Here is a 24,242-nt window from a genome sequence, read left to right as displayed (position 1 = left end):
TTGCCAATCTTGGGGATTTTGCGTTCTATTAAATTTGGCATGCTTTTTCGTTGCTTCTGCAACAACGATTTAAGCCGTTTTGTTTACCATGGGGGATCAGTCCCATCACTTATTAATTTATGTGGTATATATCTCTCAATTGCTGTCGATACTATGTATTCGAAAACATTCCACAGCTTTTCTACACTTACATGATCAGATCGGAAGGAGTGAACACTGCCTCTTAAAAAGGCGTTAATCGACCAAAGCACTACTTAGAAATATGCCATGTATTTATCGAGTAACAGAACTAAAATTCCGCAGTTTCACTGAATTCTTTATAAATTATTCCACTGAAGAACTATCACAATTTCTTCTTCACCTTGGGTGATCACGCTTGACCCTGTATGACGTCAAGATTTCAATGTAAGTTCGTTGTCTACATACAACACGGCCATAGGTCGGTCAGGCTACCGTAAACAATTAGGTAATCAATCAACAGTCACTAGTTGGTGCAAAAACAACTCAGATATCTATCACGTAGTTTATTCGGCTACAGAAATGACCCTTCAAATCAAAAAAACCCATCAGCAGGTCTACATTAGAGCAATCAAGAACAAGATTTAATTATATGACAATATACAAAGACACCTTTAAGCGAACCGCGCGCCAACACTGGCCCGCACTACAAGTAACTGCCGACAGAACGTAGGGTGCTCAAAGCAGATTAATAAAACTTATCAATAGTAGATAGTCTACCCAAACTGTGAAAGTTACCGCACACTCCGCTAACAACGCTTGCTGCCCCGTTCAAAACTCAGGCTCATAATACCAGCATCCAATGTTAAATCGCCGCTTTACAGTAGCGGCAGAATCGGCCACAAGGTCTGTACAGTTTCTTCAGCGAAAGGGCCGGACTCAGCTTTCCATAGTGCGCCTTCCCAGCGCGGTTCCTGTCTGTTCGCACAGTGGGGAGGGCGCTGCGGTGGACTGCGTCTGCAGCTCGGCCGCGGGTAACGTGCCCCGGTGGCCTAGGGTCTTGGTCGTGGTGAAGGCTCGGGACTGCCGTGGAGGGAACTGACACCGTGAATCCTGCAGGGCTGTCCATAAATCCGTAAGAGGACGAGGGGGTGGACGTCTCTTCGAGCAGCACGTTGCAAGGCATGCGAGATATCTACGTCTACGTCATACTCCGCAAGCCACCAAGTGGTGTGTGGCGGAGGGTACTTTCGGGACCACTGTCTTATCCCCTCAACCCTGTTCCACTCGCGAATAGTGCGTGGGAAGAATGATTGTCGGTATGCCTCTGTATTAGCTCTAATTTCTCGAATTTTCTCCTGGTGGTCAATACGCGAGATGTATGTGAGGGGAAGTAGTATGTTGTCTCACTCCTCCTGAAACGTCCTGTCCCGAAATTTCAATAGTAAATCTGTCCGTGATGCACAACGTCTCTCTTTTAACGTCAGCCAGTGGAGTTTGTTTAACATCTCCGCAACGCTCTCTCGTCAGCTAAACGATCCCGTGACGAAACGCGCCGCTCTTCGCTGGATCTTCTATCCCCCCTATCAGTCCTACCAGATAGGGATCCCAGATAGATGAACAATACTCAAGAATCGGGAGAACAAGCGCCTTATAAGCCACTTCTTTCGTGGATGAGTTACATTTCCTTAAGATTCTTCCGATGAATCTGAGTCTAGTGTCTGCTTTTCCCACTGTCTGTTTTATATGGTCATTCCACTTAAGATCACTCTCGATAATTACGCCTAGAAATTTAAAGGCAGACGCTGTCTCCAGCTGTTTGTAATCAGTAGTGTAGCTATACAGTTTTGGATTTCTTTTCCTATGTATGCGCAATATGTTACATTTATTTACGTTCACGGTCAACTGCCAGAGTCTGCACCATTCATCAATTCTCTGCAGGTCGTTCTGCAAATTCTTACTATCTTGTGGCGTTGCTACTTTGGTATAAACAACAACATCATCTGTGAATAGCGTTCAGCCGGCCGCTGTGCCCGAGCGGTTCTAGGCGCTTCAGTCCGGAACCACGCTGCTGCTACGGTCGCAGGTTCGAATCCTGCGTCGAGCATTGATGTGTGTGATGCCCTTAGGTTAGTTAGGTTTAAATAGTTCTAAGTCTAGGGAACTGATGACCTCAGATGTTAAGTCCCATAGTGCTCAGAGCCATTTGAAACCATCTGAATAGCCTTAAAGAGCATCCGTCGCTTTCTACTAGATCATTTATATGTATTGTGAACAGGAACTGTCCTAACACACTTCCCTGTGGTACTGCGGATATTACCTTTACATCTGTCGATTTAGTTCCGTTATGAGCGAAGTGTTCAATTTTATCTGCAAGAAAGTCTTGCAGGTACTACTTCGATACTCCGTAACCTCGTATTATTTTTATTAAACGGCAGTGCGGCACGGTGTCAATGCCTTACTGAAATCAAGGAACACGGTATCAACCCGAGCGCCGTTGTCCATTGCGCTATGGATGTAATGTTCATGTCTGGATAGCCTGTTGGCCAGCGGAAGTGTTTAAAGTCAGAAGAGTGTTCCTGGAGCCACTCTGTAGCAATTCTGGACGTGTGGGATCTCGCAGTGTCCTGCTGGAATTGCTCACGTTCGTCGGAATGCACAATAGAGATGAATGGATGCAGCTGATCAGACGGGAAGCTTACGTACGGCGTCACCTGCCAAAGAGGTATCTAGACGTGTCAGGGGTTGCATATCACTCCAACTGCACACGCCCCACACCATTACAGAGCCTCCACAGCTTGAACAGTCCCATGCTGACATGCAGGGTCCATGGATTCTGGAGGTTGTCTCCATGCCCATAGACATCCATCCGCTCGATACAATTTGAAACGAGACTAGTTCGACCAGGAAACATGTTTCCAGCCATCAACAGCCCAACGTCGGTGTTGACGGGGCCGGTCGAGCTTTGTCTGGTGCAATCAATAAGGGTACACGATTGTGCCTTCGGCTCCGAAAGCCCATATTGATGTTTCGCTATATGGTTCGCACGCTGACACTTGTTGATGGCCCAGCACTGGAATTTGCAGCTATTTTCGAAATGTTTCCACTTATGTAACGTTGAAAGATTCTCTTCAGTAGTCGTTGGTCCCGTTCTTGCAAGATCTTTTTCCTGCCGCTGCGATCTGACATTCACGGTACACTCGTGAAATGGTCGTACGGGAAAATCCCTACTTCATCGCTACCTCGGAGATACTGTGTCCCATCGCTCCTGCGCCGACTATAACGCCACGTTCAAACTCACTTAAATCTTGATAACCTGTCGTTCTAGCAGCAGTAACCGCACCAGACACGTGTTGTGTTTTACAGAGGCGTTTCCGGCCGCAGCGCCATAATCTGGCTGTATCTGAATGCCCATGCCACACCAGATTCTTTGGCGCTTCAGTGTATGGAGCACAAAAGCATAACTGCGAAAGATAGATAGTTATTGTTTCGGTGGGGAAGTTGGTAGCGCGTTAGATCAACTCCAACGATTTTTTTGTGTATTATGAAAGTGTTTATGACATATAAAAGACCTGTTTTCAGTTCACAGCCCTGTTGTCAGCACAGTCCGCTTTCGCTTCGTTACTTTGAAAGTCGTAAATTTAAAGAGCACATTTGTATTTTCACAGAACATACAGTCAGAAGTGAAAAATAAAGAAAGAATTGCATCACACTTGCGGAAGTTATAATAATAATAACAATAATTCTACATCTACATCTACATCTACATTTATACTCCGCAAGCCACCCAACGGTGTGTGGCGGAGGGCACTTTACGTGCCACTGTCATTACCTCCCTTTCCCGTTCCAGTCGGGTATGGTTCGCGGGAAGAACGACTGTCTGAAAGCCTCCGTGCGCGCTCTAATCTCTCTAATTTTACATTCGTGATCTCCTCGGGAGGTATAAGTAGGGGGAAGTAATATATTCGATACCTCATCCAGAAACGCACCCTCTCGAAACCTGGCGAGCAAGCTACACCGCGATGCAGAGCGCCTCTCTTGCAGAGTCTGCCACTTGAGTTTATTAAACATCTCCGTAACGCTATCACGGTTACCAAATAACCCTGTGACGAAACGCGCCGCTCTTCTTTGGATCTTCTCTATCTCCTCCGTCAGACCGATCTGGTACGGATCCCACACTGATGAGCAATACTCAAGTATAGGTCGAACGAGTGTTTTGTAAGCCACCTCCTTTGTTGATGGACTACATTTTCTAAGCACTCTCCCAATGAATCTCAACCTGGTACCTGCCTTACCAACAATTAATTTTATATCATCATTCCACTTCAAATCGTTCCGCACGCATACTCCCAGATATTTTACAGAAGTAACTGCTACCAGTGTTTGTTCCGCTATCATATAATCATACAATAAAGGATCCTTCTTTCTATGTATTCGCAATACATTACATTTGTCTATGTTAAGGGTCAGTTGCCACTCCCTGCACCAAGTGCCTATCCGCTGCAGATCTTCCTGCATTTCGCTACAATGTTCTAATGCTGCAACTTCTCTGTATACTACAGCATCATCCGCGAAAAGCCGCATGGAACTTCCGACACTATCTACTAAGTCATTTATATATATTGTGAAAAGCAATGGTCCAATAACACTCCCCTGTGGCACGCCAGAGGTTACTTTAACGTCTGTAGACGTCTCTCCATTGATAACAACATGCTGTGTTCTGTTTGCTAAAAACTCTTCAATCCAGCCACACAGCTCTTACTTTGTTTATCAGGCGACAGTGCGGAACTGTATCGAACGCCTTCCGGAAGTCAAGAAAAATAGCATCTACCTGGGAGCCTGTATCTATTATTTTCTGGGTCTCATGAACAAATAAGGCGAGTTGGGTCTCACACGATCGCAGTTTCCGGAATCCATGTTGATTCCTACATAGTAGATTCTGGGTTTCCAGAAATGACATGATACGCGAGCAAAAAACATGTTCTAAAATTCTACAAGAGATCGACGTAAGAGATATAGGTCTATAGTTTTGCGCATCTGCTCGACGACCCTTCTTGAAGACTGGGACTATCTGTGCTATTTTCCAATCATTTGGAACCCTCCGTTCCTCTAGAGACTTGCGGTACACGGCTGTTAGAAGGGGGGCAAGTTCTTTCGCGTACTCTGTGTAGAATCGAATTGGTATCCCGTCAGGTCCAGTGGACTTTCCTCTATTGAGTGATTCCAGTTGCTTTTCTATTCCTTGGACACTTATTTCGATGTCAGCCATTTTTTCGTTTGTGCGAGGATTTAGAGAAGGAACTGCAGTGCGGTCTTCCTCTATGAAACAGCTTTGGAAAAAGGTGTTTAGTATTTCAGCTTTACGCGTGTCATCCTCTGTTTCAATGCCATCATCATCCCGTAGTGTCTGGATATGCTGTTTCGAGCCACTTACTGATTTAACGTAAGACCAGAACTTCCTAAGATTTTCTGTCAAGTCGGTACATAGAATTTCACTTTCGAATTCAATGAACGCTTCACGCACAGCCCTCCTTACGCTAACTTTGACATCGTTTAGCTTCTGTTTGTCTGAGAGGTTTTGGCTGCGTTTAAACTTGGAGTGGAGCTCTCTTTGCTTTCGCAGTAGTTTCCTAACTTTGTTGTTGTACCACGGTGGGTTTTTCCCTTCCCTCACAGTTTTACTCGGCACGTACCTGTCTAAAACGCATTTTACGATTGCCTTGAACTTTTTCCATAAACACTCAACATTGTCAGTGTCGGAACAGAAATTTTCGTTTTGATCTGTTAGGTAGTCTGAAATTCGCCTTCTATTACTCTTGCTAAACAGATAAACCTTCCTCCCTTTTTTTATATTCCTATTAACTTCCATATTCAGGGATGCTGCAACGGCCTTATGATCACTGATTCCCTGTTCTGTACACACAGAGTCGAAAAGTTCGGGTCTGTTTGTTATCAGTAGGTCCAAGATGTTATCTCCACGAGTCGGTTCTCTGTTTAATTGCTCGAGGTAATTTTCGGATAGTGCACTCAGTATAATGTCACTCGATGCTCTGTCCCTACCACCCGTCCTAAACATCTGAGTGTCCCAGTCTATATCTGGTAAATTGAAATCTCCACCTAAGACTATAACATGCTGAGAAAATTTATGTGAAATGTATTCCAAATTTTCTCTCAGTTGTTCTGCCACTAATGCTGCTGAGTCGGGAGGTCGGTAAAAGGAGCCAATTATTAACCTAGTTCGGTTGTTTAGTGTAACCTCCACCCATAATAATTCACAGGAACTATCCACTTCTACTTCACTACAGGATAAACTACTACTAACAGCGACGAACACTCCACCACCGGTTGCATGCAATCTATCCTTCCTAAACACCGTCTGTACCCTTGTAAAAATTTGGGCAGAATTTATCTCTGACTTAAGAGAGCTTTCTGTACCTATAACGATTTCAGCTTCGGTGCTTTCTATCAGCGCTTGAAGTTCCGGTACTTTACCAACGCAGCTTCGACAGTTGACAATTACAATACCGATTGCTGCTTGGTCCCCGCATGTCCTGACTTTGCCCCGCACCCGTTGAGGCTGTTGCCCTTTCTGTACTTGCCCAAGGCCATCTAACCTAAAAAACCGCCCAGCCCACGCCACACAACCCCTGCTACCCGTGTAGCCGCTTGTTGCGTGTAGTGGACTCCTGACCTATCCAGCGGAACCCGAAACCCCACCACCCTATGGCGCAAGTCGAGGAATCTGCAGCCCACACGGTCGCAGAACCGTCTCAGCCTCTGATTCAGACCCTCCACTCGGCTCTGTACCAAAGGTCCGCAGTCAGTCCTGTCGACGATGCTGCAGATGGTGAGCTCTGCTTTCATCCCGCTAGCGAGACTGGCAGTCTTCACCAAATCAGATAGCCGCCGGAAGCCAGAGAGGATTTCCTCCGATCCATAGCGACACACATCATTGGTGCCGACATGAGCGACCACCTGCAGATGGGTGCACCCTGTACCCTTCATGGCATCCAGAAGGACCCTTTCCACATCTGGAATGACTCCCCCCGGTATGCACACGGAGTGCACATTGGTTTTCTTCCCCTCTCTTGCTGCCATTTCCCTAAGGGGCCCCATTACGCGCCTGACGTTGGAGCTCCCAACAACCAGTAAGCCCACCCTCTGCAACTGCCCGGATCTTGCAGACTGAGGGGCAACCCCTGGAACAGGACAAGCAGCCATGTCAGGCCGAAGATCAGTATCAGCCTAAGACAGAGCCTGAAACCGGTTCGTCAGACAAACTGGAGAGGCTTTCCGTTCAGCCCTCCGGAATGTCTTTCGCCCCCTGCCACACCTTGAAACGACCTCCCACTCTACCACAGGTGAGGGATCAGCCTCAATGCGGGCAGTATCCCGGGCAACCACAGTCGTAGTCCGATCAGGGGATGCGTGGGACAAGCTGGCCGTCCTCGACAAACCCCCATCCGGACCCCCATAGTGATGCCCATTGGCAACAGCCTCAAGCTGTGTGACCGAAGCCAACACTGCCTGAAGCTGGGAGCGAAGGGATGCCAACTCAGCCTGCATCCGAACACAGCAGTTGCAGTCCCTATCCATGCTAAAAACTGTTTTGCAAAGAACGTCTGAACTAATCTACAGAGAGCGCAAACAAATCGACAAAATTTAAACGGTTATTAAAATACAAGATTGCCTAGTAAATGCAGTAATGCTGCTACTTGCGCACTGCTGACACTGGTCGGTGGCGGAAGGAGACTAAGCGAAATTACACTATTCAGGTACTAAAACGCGATGCTACAACTCTCAAATACTATAATACGCCCGAAAGTTATGAATTAAACAATGCAAGTACCAAAAACACGCAAAGAAATTAAGAAATTAACTATGTAACAAGCGAGTGAGCTAGGAGTATACGACTTGCTGCTCAGCTGCTTATCCAACGGCGGCAGGGAGCACACTGACTGTGACCAACCGACACTGCCCGTTCAAAACAAAAACAGTAGACAAACGACTACGCGAATTTACACTATTCAGGTACTAAAACGCGATGCTACAACTCTCAAATACTATAATACGCCCGAAAGTTATGAATTAAACAATGCAAGTACCAAAAACACGCAAAGAAATTAAGAATTAAACTATGTAACAAGCGAGTGAGCTAGGAGTATACGACTTGCTGCTCAGCTGCTTATCCAACGGCAGCAGGGAGCACACTCGATACCTCATCCAGAAACGCACCCTCTCGAAACCTGGCGAGCAAGCTACACCGCGATGCAGAGCGCCTCTCTTGCAGAGTCTGCCACTTGAGTTTATTAAACATCTCCGTAACGCTATCACGGTTACCAAATAACCCTGTGACGAAACGCGCCGGTCTTCTTTGGACCTTCTCTATCTCCTCCGTCAAACCGATCTGGTACGGATCCCACACTGATGAGCAATACTCAAGTATAAGTCGAACGAGTGTTTTGTAAGCCACCTCCTTTGTTGATGGACTACATTTTCTAAGCACTCTCCCAATGAATCTCAACCTGGTACCTGCCTTACCAACAATTAATTTTATATCATCATTCCACTTCAAATCGTTCCGCACGCATACTCCCAGATATTTTACAGAAGTAACTGCTACCAGTGTTTGTTCCGCTATCATATAATCATACAATAAAGGATCCTTCTTTCTATGTATTCGCAATACATTACATTTGTCTATGTTAAGGGTCAGTTGCCACTCCCTGCACCAAGTGCCTATCCGCTGCAGATCTTCCTGCATTTCGCTACAATTTTCTAATGCTGCAACTTCTCTGTATACTACAGCATCATCCGCGAAAAGCCGCATGGGACTTCCGACACTATCTACTAAGTCATTTATATATATTGTGAAAAGCAATGGTCCAATAACACTCCCCTGTGGCACGCCAGAGGTTACTTTAACGTCTGTAGACGTCTCTCCATTGATAACAACATGCTGTGTTCTGTTTGCTAAAAACTCTTCAATCCAGCCACACAGCTGGTCTGATATTCTGTAGGCTCTTACTTTGTTTATCAGGCGACAGTGCGGAACTGTATCGAACGCCTTCCGGAAGTCAAGAAAAATAGCATCTACCTGGGAACCTGTATCTAATATTTTCTGGGTCTCATGAACAAATAAAGCGAGTTGGGTCTCACACGATCGCTGTTTCCGGAATCCTTGTTGATTCCTACATAGTAGATTCTGGGTTTCCAGAAATGACATGATACGCGAGCAAAAAACATGTTCTAAAATTCTACAAGAGATCGACGTAAGAGATATAGGTCTATAGTTTTGCGCATCTGCTCGACGACCCTTCTTGAAGACTGGGACTATCTGTGCTATTTTCCAATCATTTGGAACCCTCCGTTCCTCTAGAGACTTGCGGTACACAGCTGTTAGAAGGGGGGCAAGTTCTTTCGTGTACTCTGTGTAGAATCGAATTGGTATCCCGTCAGGTCCAGTGGACTTTCCTCTATTGAGTGTTTCCAGTTGCTTTTCTATTCCTTGGACACTTATTTCGATGTCAGCCATTTTTTCGTTTGTGCGAGGATTTAGAGAAGGAACTGCAGTGCGGTCTTCCTCTGTGAAACAGCTTTGGAAAAAGGTGTTTAGTATTTCAGCTTTACGCGTGTCATCCTCTGTTTCAATGCCATCATCATCCCGTAGTGTCTGGATATGCTGTTTCGAGCCACTTACTGATTTAACGTAAGACCAGATCTTCCTAGGATTTTCTGTCAAGTCGGTACATAGAATTTTACTTTCTAATTCACTGAACGCTTCACGCATAGCATAACGAACAAAGTAAGAAGGTCAGTAATAAGTACATAACGTTCAACTAACGAAGCGAAAACGGTCTGCCAAAAGAACATTGCTAGTAACTCTAAAAAGTCCCTCTACATGTCAAGAAAATGTTCTCCAATGTGGCAGTTAAAAAATTTGTCGTCAGTGGGATTTGAACGAGTGACCTTTGGTTTAACAATCTAACCTCTCACGCACGCGATATCTACAGTAGACGCACTCACATGTACGCCCTTCCGTAGCTCTGGTGATACTTTTCATTGCCGTTTACGCATGTTCTTCTGGATGACAGAACGCAGCACGGACTAAGTTGGTGTTTTTGTTCGCATTCTAACGACGTACAACGTTCGGTACAGATCTGAGTGCCTGACACGTGGAGGTTTGGGTGTTAGCTTCCTGTCGCCGCGGGAAGCTCAAGTGCCGGCGCCCGTGGTGACTTTCGTAACTTCACAGACAGAGTGTGATTAATTACAATACAATGTGCATTTCGAACCGCAGATTCGGATCGTCCATAAAATTAAGAATCGACTGACATAGGTGACCGGTTCATCTGATTACTATTACAAAAGTCAGTAGAACTTATTGTCTAAACAGTCGTATCGAACCAGTTTTCCTCAGCTATTAGACCGCACCTTGCGTTTGCCTGATCAGAGGACTGTCGTCTCGTGGGGGCGGAGTAATTTTCCGAACCCTGGATTACTTATTCCATTTTTTTCTTTAAGAGGTGGAGCCCCTCCACGCCCACACCGGCATGATGGCGAACTCAAAAGGTCTACTGCCATCTATGCATAAGGGTTAGTTTTCACTAAAGTGAGGTGTCGCAGGATGTGGGTACTGCGATGTTTGTGTACGTCTGGCTAAGATTAACCATTATACGTGCTCATCCAGAGATAGATTAGGTCGAAAGTCGAACCAAGGGTAGCGGTTTGAAGGGCAGAGGGAAAAAAGTGTCAAGGCAAAAAAAAAAAAAAATTGTTCACATGGCTCTGAGCACTATGGGACTTAACTTCTGAGGTCATCAGTCCCCTAGTCCTTAGAACTACTTAAACTTAACTAACCTAAGGACATCACACACATCCATGCTCGAGGCAGGATTCGAACCTGCTACTGTAGCGGTCGCGCGGTTCCATACTGTAGCGCGTAGAACCGCTCGGCCATTCCGGTGCCAAGGCAAGCGCCAAGGGGAAAAAAACCTCTGCGATAGTTAAGTCGGGTAGTAACAGCAGTAGAGGATGTCTTGCTGACTGCGATAGGTCATGCAAGGATGGCTTATGTTAGAAGCGGGTATCATGCAATCGGATACCATGTCGTGCCAAGTTTCGTCATAAGAGATCAGTCCTAGACGGTGGTGCAGCACAGTGTGTTGCAGATTGAGCGGTGAGAGCCCCCGCCGCGCTGTCAGTGGTGACTTCGTGCGGGGGAGGGCCCGGGTCGTCCATCGGTGTCTGGTGGGCGAGCGTCGAGGCCAAGCGCTCGGAGATGGGTGGTCGCGTAGCGGCACCACTTGTTGGCTGCGCTGACAGGGCCGCGGCTGAGTCTTCCCCGTGTAGCGGACGACGTAGCCCAAGCCCTTGAGCGTCCTAATAGCCTTAGTAGCCCACTCGTCGCAGCAGAGCTGCTCGGAGCCGATGGACTTCGGCGTTGAAGCGGCACACTCCGTCTTCTTCTTCGGTGTGTCCTGATATTTTACAACATGGCGAGGATGTACAAAGGCCGGCCGATTCGTTACTGGGAAATTCGAGACATGGGTGCTTTTCAATGGAGGACAGGTAGACCGTCCCGCCTTTCTCAGAATTTCCGCCACTCCTGTGCCCCATGCCTCTGAGCTATGAGGTATTCCTTCGCCGGCCGGAACAAATCGTAACTGCCACTCTGGTTAGGTTGGCCAGGGGGGCCTCCTTCTGCTTGCGGAAGCGCACTGTAGCGAGGCGACCGAGTTTACAAAAGTGACGAGAGAGGTGCCACCATCTTAGTCGGCTGCTGTTCTTGGTTGGAGCAGGTCGCTATCCTCACCAACTTGGGTGTGGCCGCCATTTTCATGTCTGTGTGCGTGTTTCCTGTTCTTGGTAGCAAAAATGGCTCTGAGCACTATGGGACTTAACTTCTGAGGTCATCAGTCCCCTAGAACTTAGAGCTACTTAAGCCTAACTAACCTAAGGACATCACACACATCCATGCCCGAGGCAGGATTCGAACCTGCGACCGTAGCGGTCGCGCGGTTCCAGACTGTAGCGCCTAGAACCGCCCGACCACTCTGGCCGGCCTCTTGGTAGCAGTTATGGACCCAGCACCTGCAGTTAGTGCACCTTTGATCGATAATAACAGCGGCCAGTACTTCCGTATTAATTTCGTTCTGAAGCCACGGTTAGCGTCCCGATCGGTAGACGCGATAAAGGTAGGCTTGCTTTCGCTACAGATAATCTGTACTTCCCCTGCCTGAGTGACAGTCACCTCAGTTCTCTTGACTACTGATCACTTTAAAGTAACTACCAGTGTACTCTCTCTCTCTCTACACAGGGGCTGGGAGGGTTATACAGGCACTCATCTATGTTTTATTTAACTGCTTTATTAGTTTTGACCTGCAGCAATATATTTTCACTCCTGGTATGGTTTACTTATTGGTGGACTAACCGCTTTTATGTCTACATCTACATCTACATGGTTACTCTGCAATTCACACTTAAGTGCCTGGCAGAGGGTTCGTTGAACCATTTTCATACTACTTCTCCACTACTCCACTCACGAATGGCGCGTGGGAAAAAGGAACACCTAAATCTTTCCGATCGAGCTCTGATTTCTCTTGTTTTATTATGATGATCATTTCTCCCTACGTAGGTGGGTGTCAACAAAATATTTTCGCATTCGGAAGAGAAAGTTGATGATTGAAAATTCGTATAAAGATCTCGCCGCAAAGAAAACCGTCTTTGTTTCAGTGACTACCACTCCAACTCGCGTATCACATCAGTGACACTCTCACCCCTATTGCGCGATAACACAAAACGAGCTGCACTTCTTTGCACTTTTTCGATGTCCTCCGTCAATCCTACCGGGTAAGGATCCCATACGGCGCAGCAACATTCCAGCAGAGGACGAACAAGTGTAATGTAGGCTGTCTTTTTAGTGGTTATATTGCAACAGTTTACCTCTCTTTTCAATGTGTTTTCGAGCAATACACCAATTTTTTACCAGATCAGTGTGTCTTCTGGTTTATGTACAATTGCGCTGTTGTCTCCCATAAATGTTCTTTTCAGCTCTCAGAAACCCTTGCTAGACAAAACGGTGTATTTTGCTAGCGGCGATACAGAGAATAGGATTAGCAGCTGAGATCAAGTGTTGCAGCTAATTGGAAATCAAGGTCCAGATAGCTTTAATGATGCATCAATCTTACCCCCACGTTCAGTTAGCAAAAACAATACTGTCTATAGAAGATCGCGGCAAACAGCGATTCTCTCCAACTTCTGAAATCATGGTGTAGAGAGCTAATGGATATGACAACTTGACTATCTTGGTAACTGTTGAAGGGGGGATGAAAGCTCTCCAGTGGGTGTCAGGAATAGCAAACCCCATTCTCATATGATTTGTGACCGGCGTACTAAACGAAGTGTTCAAATGGCTCTGAGCACTATGGGACTCAACGACTGAGGTCATTAGTCCCCTAGAACTTAGAACTAGTTAAACCTAACTAACCTAAGGACATCACAAACATCCATGCTTGAGGCAGGATTCGAACCTGCGACCGTAGCGGTCTTGCGGTTCGAGACTGCAACGCCTTTAACCGCACGGCCACTTCGGCCGGCAAACGAAGTGTTCCATCAGTCTGATTCAGGACTTCACACTCCAGTTAACACCGCAAACGCCTTGAGGAATATATTTGACTGGCTTGCCCGGTTCTCTGAAATCCATCCGTAGATGTGTCTGGAATGCAGTGGGGAGACGTATAGCTGCATACAAGCCTCCAGCCAGAAATCTTCACGAACTGATGAAACCAATGTTTCAGACAAGGCGATAAATTCCTCGAGATGGCATTCAGAGGATGCTTACCAGTTCTGAATAGAATGGAAGATTAATTATTCAGTACCAGTTACGCAATGAACGTCTCGAAGAAGATTCATAAATATCTGAGTAGTGCTTCATGATGTATCACTTTCAATTTCCGTTAGCGTAGTTCGCAAGGATGTCACACCGAAAATGGACGACAATCGTAACGCTGCTATACACCTGAAATCTGCATTCCGCTTGTTCTAAAGAGCAGGCAAACTAAAGGCTCAGACATCATTATTTTAGAATTCTCTCTTAAGACATTCAAAATTGGAATATGTACTAATTTAGTCGCTGGAATATACGAGGAAATTTTATTCTGACTTTTGATACTCACTGAACGCAAATTGGGAAAAAATGTTGGTTTCGTATATCAGCAAAACATTAGCTGCTATTATCTTTCCATTCTATAAGTTTCACATAGGAAAACTGTGAACCTGAGAGATGTTGCATTGCCATTTACCATTTACCCTCGAACTGGAATGAGGTCTACGATCCATTTCACCTTATTCCAACTTTACACAACCTGTTATGTAAAAATCTGATTTCTGAAACTAAATATTTTTTTGTTTATTTACTTTTCATAGTTACAATCTGTGAAGCTAACACAGAAACCGTGGACAACATTCATAAACGTTGTGTGCATTGTGCAGAGCTCCATGATCAGCCACGCTCGTGACGTCCTGTCACAGCCACTGCTCCACACACGCTGAATCGTGCGGTTACCATTATTTGTGCTGACCGGAGCATCATAAATCGTCAATTGGCTATACAGTTGTTGGTCAGCGTTGGGAGTGTGTCTGCAATGATCGAGACTCTCGGATGTTCAAAGAGGTGCTCACGCTGGGTTCCACGAAAGCTCACAGCTGCCCACAATTTTCAAAGAAAGGCCAATTCACCTAAATTTTTGGAACGTTTTGAGACCGACGGAGAGTCCTCTCTGTCATGGATCGCTAAGGAGGACGAAAGCTGCGTGCACCAGTTTCCGCCGGAAACAAAAAGGCTGCCATGAAATGACATCATACTCATTCACTACAGAAGTAGAAATTCAAGACAACCCCCTCCGCCAGAAAAGTCATGGTGACAGTCTTCTGGGGTTGTGATGGCGTCATTCTCGTGAATGTGATGCCAAGAGGGCCAGCCATCAATTCAGAGACTTACATGATGACTCTGAATAAACTCAAGAACCGTTTCCGACGTGTCCGATCGGACAAGAATCCAGCAGAAGTCTTGCTCCAGGACGACAATGCACGCCTCCGTACAAGCCTGAGAACCCAGAAACACATCGTCAGATTGCGTAGGATATCATTGCTTCATCCATCCTACACTCCAGACCTGGCACCCCCTGACTTCCATCTCTTTGGTCCACTTATAGATACTCTACGGCGAACACAGTTTGAAGATGGCGAGTGTGTCAGTCATGCAGTGAAAACATGGCTACATCTACAGGACAAGAGCTTTTACCAGCAGGGTATACATGCTCTTCCACAACGTTGGCGTACGGCCATAGAACGTGATAGAAACTACGTAGAAAAATAGGACATGGACAAGGAGTGTTGGTGTAAGTTGTCACCGAATTCTGACTCTTATCAATAAATATGCTCAGAGAAAAAAAATGTGGGGCATTACTTAATGAACGACCCTCGTATATTACCTGGATAAATACATTCCAGACATTTCACTGCTATACATTAACGAATTTCTGGTGATACGATTGCTTTTTTGTCATTGCAATTCTGTGTGCCAGGAGGGGGTCCACCCACCCACTACCACTAACCATCCGAAATCCAAAACAACACACCTACTCTGTCGAGACGCGGTATTAGGCAGGAAAGAAGAAGGAGAAGAAGAAGGAGGAGGAGGAGAAGAAGAAGCTCTACACCTAACCTCCTGAATGTGGTATCCTTCATATTGCACGCACTTTTCGTACAACAAATAATGTCTATTAGTTTAATCTTTTAAGGATGTGTAATACTAATCTTCATTTTGCTTATGTTTTTACTTTAAAACGGTAATTTGTTATGAAAGACTTTACTTACAATGAGGGTGCTGACGTATGTTGGTATACAAACGACAATATTTGCCTAACTTTCTTTGTAGTTCAGCTTCTATAATTTCAGTAGTTTTAACTGAATCTTTGCCAATAGACGACCTGCACTTCTTGGTAAGATTTGCTGGATGGCGTTTCATTTCCATTTTGAGTACTGCCACTGTATGTCAATTTACGAACATCTTTGTGCTATCGTACCACATTTCCTTTCCTTCTTAGTAATTAATGCAGCTAAGGATGGCCTAAGAATACGCTCAAAACCGATTATCCATATACTAAAAAGTTGTCCTAGAAGGTGTTCGTCGTTGTATACGTTGCAAGTGATCACAGTGCTATGCAGACAGTAAGTCTTCAATTGTGAACAAACTTTACAAAGTTCCAAGAATACTTCTTTGGAGAATGGTTAATTAGCAACCGTGCAAGTTGACAGCTAAACTATAGAAACAGGATAGAGGCCTGAACCGCGCCGCAGCAGTGCTAGGCAGCATCCTTCGTTCTCGTAGCCACGCTTAACTTGGAGCTTATGCTGGCAAAGAGTTCCTGCGAAGATGCATAATTAGCGTGATTCTTTGGCTTGGTGTTTTACCACAAAAAGGGGCGGGTCTTTTGCATTCACCACAAACCAGCCGCTGATGTATCGCCACCCACTGCTGTTTAAGGTGACAGCATAGTACAGCAACGTACCACACCTCTTCAGTAAGTCTCCAATGGGCTAGCACTTCGATTCTCTGTCGTCTCAATAGCCGATGGCCGTATTGTCACGATTATTTTTGCCCCAGTGAAAGTGCTCGATTTCGTAGTGTTGATTTGCAGATCGTAATTTACACTCAGTTCCATAAGAACGTGTACGCCATAATATTAAATGTAACGTCTGCAGTGACATCTCTGATAGTGGTCTAGAATCTGTACTCAGCACGTTTCTGTGCAGTGTGTAGATAAACAGTGTGAGAGATGAATGTTTTGTTTTGTCGGTTGCAGTTATGGCTATTTGCACTAATTTACAGCCAATTTAAACTCTGAAAAAATATGCAGTATTTATAAAAATATGGCTTCTGAGGTCCGTTAAGAAGCTGTTTGTTTCGAACGAGACAAACTCGCTGCTTCAAGAGGATAAAATGGAAATGTAGTGTGGTTAGGGCCTCCCGTCGGCTAGACCGTTCGCCTGGTGCAAGTCTTTCGAGTTGACGCCACTTCGGCGACTTGCGTGTCGGAGAGAATGCAATGATGATGATAAGGACAACACAACACCCAGTCCCTGAGCGGAGGAAATCTTCGACCCAGCCGGGAATCGAACCCGGACCGTTCGCGCTGACCACTCAGCTACCACCGGCCGCAGTGGCCGAGCGGTTCTAGACGCTTCAGTGAGGAACCGCTCGACCGCTACGGCCGCAGGTCCAAATCCTGCCTCGGGCGTGGATATGTGTCCTTAGGTTAGTTAGGTTTAAGTAGTCCTAAGTTCTAGGGGACTGATGACCTCAGATGTTAAGTACCATAGTGCTCAGAGCCATTGGAACCATTTGAACCACTCAGCTACCAGGGGGCGGACTTCAAGAGGATAATGATCCGAAACATCGCAGCCATCCGCGTGTAACCAAGATAATGAGTAGTCCACGATGGATTGGCCAGCAATGTTTCCGGATGCAAATCCCATAGCAAATGTTTGGTCGTACATTAAGATGAAGCTTAAAGGAAAGCCAGTTTATACTTCGAAGCCTCTGCCATATAAAATCACGACGATAAGGAGATCATTACCGAGAGAATATGCAGAAAATCTCGTTAAAAGCATGCCAAAAAGGTGCCAAGCTGTAATCGATAATGGCGGCGATTTGATTAACTATTAGGTATTTGTGCAATTTTCAGTAACATGTATTTTCATGTAAACGTATATTTATAATAGTGTATTTTATTTCATACAGATAACGGGGTAAACTTTCTTGTGGAACTGGCTGTTTTATGAGCAGTGTGGAAGCTTGTTTTGTATGTAGTAGCTTTATAGGTCTAGCGTGAGCAGTTCCTTTGGTTTAACAATTACTCCATAAAGGTGCAGAGGGTAGAGAAATATTATAAGCCGCCTTATTAGTGCCGGTACAGACGGCAAACACTTGGCATTATTTCCATTGGTTTGGCTCTCTCTGCTTTGGTGGCAGACACAATAGTATTTGGGGAAGTAATTCTCTATTATGTACTGCTTTATAAAGCCATCGCGGCTCCAATTAAATTCACGTTCCTTTTAATTGGTAGCTCTGTTCTTATACAGCTACAGTATAAAATCTTTTCCAGGTTAAAGCACTCGACACCCTTTATTCATTTGTGTAATATACAGACCAAGTAGAGAGGGAATTCTGAAAATATAAACAACCAGAGTAAATGGAGCAGAGTCGGCAAGTCCTCGGGGCATTAAGTGCGTATTGAACGGGCCGTCTTTCGCAGGTTACCTGGGCACCAGCAAACATGTAAGTGGCTGTCTTCCTCACACAGCCATATCACGGCATTGTACAACACCACACATCAGCCCACAATACGTTGGTGTTATGGTTACTATTGTTATCATCACTGAAATCAGTCAGTAGCGAGGTATAATTAGAAGCACTTGGAAGACTCAACAACGAACCGAACAAAGATGCATGTCCAGCGGAGCATGAATCTATTTCTTTTTGGACAACATGGTTGTGGAGAGAAGCAGCGAGTAGTACGATTAATCAGTAATTCAAAAACAGTCTTAATCGCATTTATTATTATTATTATACCGCCAACCGGTTTCAACCCAACGTAGAAGTCATCTTCTGGGCGTTTACATTGTCAAATTATAGATATCCGTCAGAAAGACTCTATTATACAACAGCTAAAATTACGTAAATTTAAAATATGTTACCCTACGGATCGGAGCGTGGAATGTCAGATCCCTTAGTCGGACAAAGTTAGAAAATGTAAAAAGGGAAATGGATGGGTTGAAGTTAGATATAGTGGGAATTAGTGACGTTCGGTGGCAGGAGGAACAAGACTTTTGGTCAGGTGAATACATGGTTATAAATACAAAATCAAATAGGGGTAACGCAAGAGTAGGCTTAATAATGAATAAAAAAATAGGAGTGCGGGTAATCTACCACCAACAGCATAGTGAACGTATTATTGTGGCCAAGATAGACACGAAGCCCATGCTTACTACAGTAGTACAAGTTTATATGCCAACTAGCTCTGCAGATGATGAAGAAATTGATGAAATGTACGATGAGATAAAACAAATTATTCAGGTAGTGAAGGAGGAGGAGGATATTAGTGTTTAACGTCCCGTCGACAACGAGGTCATTAGAGACGGAGCGCAAGCTCGGGTTAGGGAAGGATCGGGAAGGAAATCGGCCGTGCCCTTTCAAAGGAACCATCCTGGCATTTGCCTGAAGCGATTTAGGGAAATCACGGAAAACCTAAATCAGGATGGCCGGAGACGGGATTGAACCGTCGTCCTCCCGAATGCGAGTCCAGTGTGCTAACCACTGCGCCACCTCGCTCGGTGGTAGTGAAGGGAGACGAAAATTTAATAGTCATGAGTGACTGCAATTCGAGAGTAGAAAAAGGGAGAGAAGGAAACATAGTGGGTGAACATGGATTGGGGGAGAGAAATGAATGAGGAAGCCGTCCGGTAGAATTTTGCACAGAGCATAACTTAATCATAGCTAATACTAGGTTCAAGAATCATAAAAGAAGGTTGTATACATGGAAGAATCCTGGAGATACTAAAAGGTATCAGATAGATTATATAATGGTAAGACAGAGATTTAGGAACCAGGTTTTAAATTGTAAGACATTTCCAGGGGCAGATGTGGACTCAGACCACAATCTGTTGGTTATGAACTGTAGATTAAAACTGAAGAAACTGCAAAAAGGTGGGAATTTAAGGAGATGGGACCTGGATAAACTGACTAAACCAGAGGTTGTACAGAGTTTCAGGGAGAGCATAAGGGAACAATTGACAGGAATGGGGGAAAGCAATACAGTAGAAGAATGATGGGTAGTTCTGAGGGATGAAGTAGTGAAGGCAGCAGAGGAACAAGTAGGTAAAAAGACGAGGGCTAGTAGAAATCCTTGGGTAACAGAATAAATATTGAATTTAATTGATGAAAGGAGAAAATATAAAAACGCAGTAAATGAAGCAGGCAAAAGGAATACAAACGTCTCAAAAATGAGATCGACAGGAAGTGCAAAATGGCTAAGCAAGGATGGATAGAGGACAAATGTAAGGATGTAGAGGCTTATCTCACTAGGGGTAAGATCATACTGCCTACAGGAAAATTAAAGAGACCTTTGGAGAATATCAAGAGCTCAGATGGAAACCCACTTCTAAGCAAAGAAGGGAAAGCAGAAAGGTGGAAGGAGTATATAGAGGATCTATACAAGGGCGATGTACTTGAGGACAATATTATGGAAATGGAAGAGGATGTAGATGAAGATGAAATGGGAGATACGATACTGCGTGAAGAGTTTGACAGAGCACTGAAAGACCTGAGTCGAAACAAGGCCCCTGGAGTAGACCATATTCCATTGGACCTACTAACGGCCTTGGGAGAGCCAGTCCTGACAAAACTCTACTATCTGGTGAGCAAGATGTATGAGACAGGCGAAATACCCTAACACTTCAAGAAGAATATAATAATTCCAATCCCAAAGAAAGCAGGTGTGAAAATTACCGAACTATCAGTTTAATAAGTCACTGCTGCAAAATACTAACGCGAATTCTTTACAGACGAATGGAAAAACTGGTAGAAGCCGATCTCGGCGAAGACCAGTTGGGATTTGTTCGAACACGTGAGGCAATACTGACCCTACGACTTATCTTATAAAATAGATTAATGAAAGGCAAACCTACATTTCTAGCATTTGTGGACTTAGAGAAAGCTTTTGACAATGTTGACTGGAATACTCTCTTTCTAATTCTGAAGGTGGCAGGGGTAAAATATCGGGAGGCAAAGGCTATTTACAATTTGTACAGAAACCAGGTGGCAGTTATAAGAGTCGAGGGACATGAAAGGGAAGCAGTGGTTGGGAAGGGAGTGAGACAGGGTTGTAGCCTATCCCCGATGTTATTCAATCTGTATATTGAGCAAGCAGTAAAGGAAACAAAGGAAATGTTCGGAGTAGGTATTAAAATCCATGGAGAAGAAATAAAAACTTTGAGGTTCGCCGATGACATAGTAGTTCTGTCAGAGACAGCAAAGGACTTGGAAGAGCAGTTGAACGGAATGGACAGTGTCTTGAAAGGAGGATATAAGATGAACATCAACAAAAGCAAAACGAGGATAATGGAATATAGTCGAATTAAGTCAGGTGATGCTGAGGGAGTTAGATTAGGAAATGAGACACTTAAAGTAGTAAAGGAGTTTTGCTATTTGGGGAGCAAAATAACTGATGATGGTCGAAGTAGAGAGGATATAAAATGTAGACTGGCAATGGCAAGAAAAGCGTTTCTGAAGAAGAGTAATTTGTTAAATCGAGTATAGATTTAAGTGTCAGGAAGTCGTTCCTGAAAGTATTCGTATGAAGTGTAGCCATGTATGTAAGTGAAACATGGACGATAAATAGTTTGGACAAGAAGAGAATAGAACCTTTCGAAATGTGGTGCAACTGAAGAATGCTGAAGATTAGATGGGTAGATAACATAACTAATTGGGAGGTATTGAATAGGATTGGGGAGAAGAGGAGTTTGTGGCACAACCTGACAAGAAGAAGGGACCGGTTGGTAGGACATGTTCTGAGACATATATATGATTGCTAAGTAGGGAGCTATTGTATCAGCGTCATCTGAAAGGAACCTAATCGTTATACAATCTGGACCTGAAGACTTGCCCGTATCAAGCGATTTGAGTTGCTTCGCAAGCCCTAAGGTATCTACTTCTAAGAAACTCATGCTAGCAGCTGTTCGTGTTTCAAATTGTGGAATATTCCATTCGTCTTCCCTGGTGAAGGAATTTCGGGAAACTGCGTTCAATAACGCCGCTTTAGCGGCACAGTCGTCGGTAACAGTACCATCAGCACTGCGCAGTGAATGTATTGACTGCGTCTTGCCGCTTGTGCGCTTTACATACGACCAGAATTTCTTCGGATTTTCTACCAAATTTCGAGACAATGTTTCGTTGTGGAACCTATTAAAGGCCTCTCGCATTGAAGTCCGTGCCAAATTTCGCGCGTCTGTAAATTTTAGCCAATCTTCGGGATTTCGCGTTCTTCTGAACTTCGCATGCTTTTTCCGTTGCATCTGCAACAGAGTTCTGACCTGTTTTGTGTACCACGGGGGATCAGTTCCATCTCCTACCAATTTATGAGGTATGATTCTCTCAATTGCTGTTGCTACTATATCTTTGAATTTGAGCCACATCTCGTCTACATTTGCATAGTCAATTCGGAAGGAATAGAGATTGTCTCTTAGGAAGCTTCTAGTGACACTTTATCCGCTTTTTTAAATAAAATTATTTTGCGTTTGTTTCTGGTGGATTTGGAAGAAACGGTATTGAGCCCAGCTACAACGACCTTGTGATCACTAATCCCTGTATCAGTCATGATGCTCTCTGTTAGCTCTGGATTGTTTGTGGCTAAGAGGTCAAGTGTGTTTTCCCAACCATTTACAATTCGCATGGGTTCGTGGACTAACTGCTCGAAATAATTTTCAGAGAAAGCATTTAGGACAATCTCGGAAGATTTTTTCTGCCTACCACCGGTTTTTAACAAGTATTTTTGCCAACATATCGAGGGAAGGTTGAAGTTCCCACCAACTATAAACGTGTGAGTGGGGTATTTATTTGTTACGAGACTCAAATTTTCTCTGAACTTTTCAGCAACTATATCATCGGAGTCTTCCTAATTTCGTTTATCATAAAAAGGATACTACTTTTCCTTCGTATAAAAAGTGGTTACATCACATTTCTTATTGATGATATTCTTAGCATAATTTGGAACAATTTTCTGTTGCAAGCATTTCCTGTTAAATAGTATTTTCGTATTTAATTTCATGAATGCAGTTGTAATTTTCCTAAAAGTCTTTGAATCTCCGACTACCTGACTTGGTAGATTACATAGATTTTTGGACAACGTGGTTGTGGAGAGAAGCAGCGATTAGTATGATTAATCAATAATTCAAAAACAATCTAAATCGCATTTATTATTATTATTATACCGCCAACCGGCTTCGACCCGACGTAGGAGTCATCTTCTGGGCGTTTACACTGTCAAATAATAGATATCCGTCAGAAAGACGCTATTATACAACAGCTAAAAATACGTAAATTTAAAATATGTTACCCATTGTCGACTGCTGGTGGTGTCACTCATGTCTACTTAACGGCAGGAAACTCTGCGAGACTAACCCTTCGTATGGGCTTAAATAGCGTACTGAGATCACGTAAATAGACGGCGATCAACGGCATTTAATACAGTTTATTTAATGTAATTACTAGTCACCTTGATTTAACATAAATTTAAGTGACAGTAAATAACAGAAAACGGAACCATTACATTTAAAAAGACTTACAATTATAGTGCTACTTATAAAGTAATAACAAATTTTCCGTAGTCAACTCGTAAAATTCGTTAAAATATATTAAATTATTTCCATAAAACAATCTGTGACACACAAAAAGTGGTGTTGTCTTGTATTATATATATTCGTACATTTACGTAGAAAACATTTGAGTCAATTTACTAAAACGGTTAATATGGAAGGACTACAGCGCCCTCTACTGCTTGTGAGGACGCCGTTGCCATGGATTACAAAGCGTATATCAGAGGCCCTGTAGTCTGTGTAGCGAGGACGCCGTCGTCATGGTGGCAGCTGGTGTGTTCATATGGTGTTATCTTTGCCCTGGCCACGGCGTCCGTTGCCGTGGTAGCGGTATGTCATGGCTCTTCACCCACAGGGAAGTTGTCACTTATTTGAGGTTGTGGAAATATCGACAATCAAGAGTAACCTAAAAAAATCTAAAGATAGGATAAAAGTTTACAACACGTTTGTAGTACCCATTAAAGGAATTAAAGTATTAAAATAATAAAAGGAATAGTTGCATTATTTATCGTGGCTCTTTATTTGTTCATTCAGAATTGCTGCCGGATTTCGTTTATTATGTATAAAAATTTCCAAGCTCTCTAGACTGTCCATCATAGGTCCTTTTTGGGTTACATGCAGTATCTTCAGATTTTCCCTTATATTGATTTCTGCATGTTTTTCCATATCTAAATGCTGTCCAAAGAGTGATTTATGATGTGATGTTCCAGTAGTATGTTCTTTAAATCTGGCATTAAAACTTCTCCCTGTTTGCCTGATGTAAATTTTGCTACAATCTTTACAAGTCAATTTATAAATTCCTGATTTAGCAAGCATCTTGTTTTTAACATCTCCTATACTATGCCTAA

This window comes from Schistocerca americana, chromosome 5, assembly GCF_021461395.2.
Source record: "Schistocerca americana isolate TAMUIC-IGC-003095 chromosome 5, iqSchAmer2.1, whole genome shotgun sequence".
In the NCBI taxonomy this organism is placed as follows: Eukaryota; Metazoa; Arthropoda; class Insecta; order Orthoptera; family Acrididae; genus Schistocerca; species Schistocerca americana.
Note: the sequence above shows the minus strand (reverse complement) of the source record.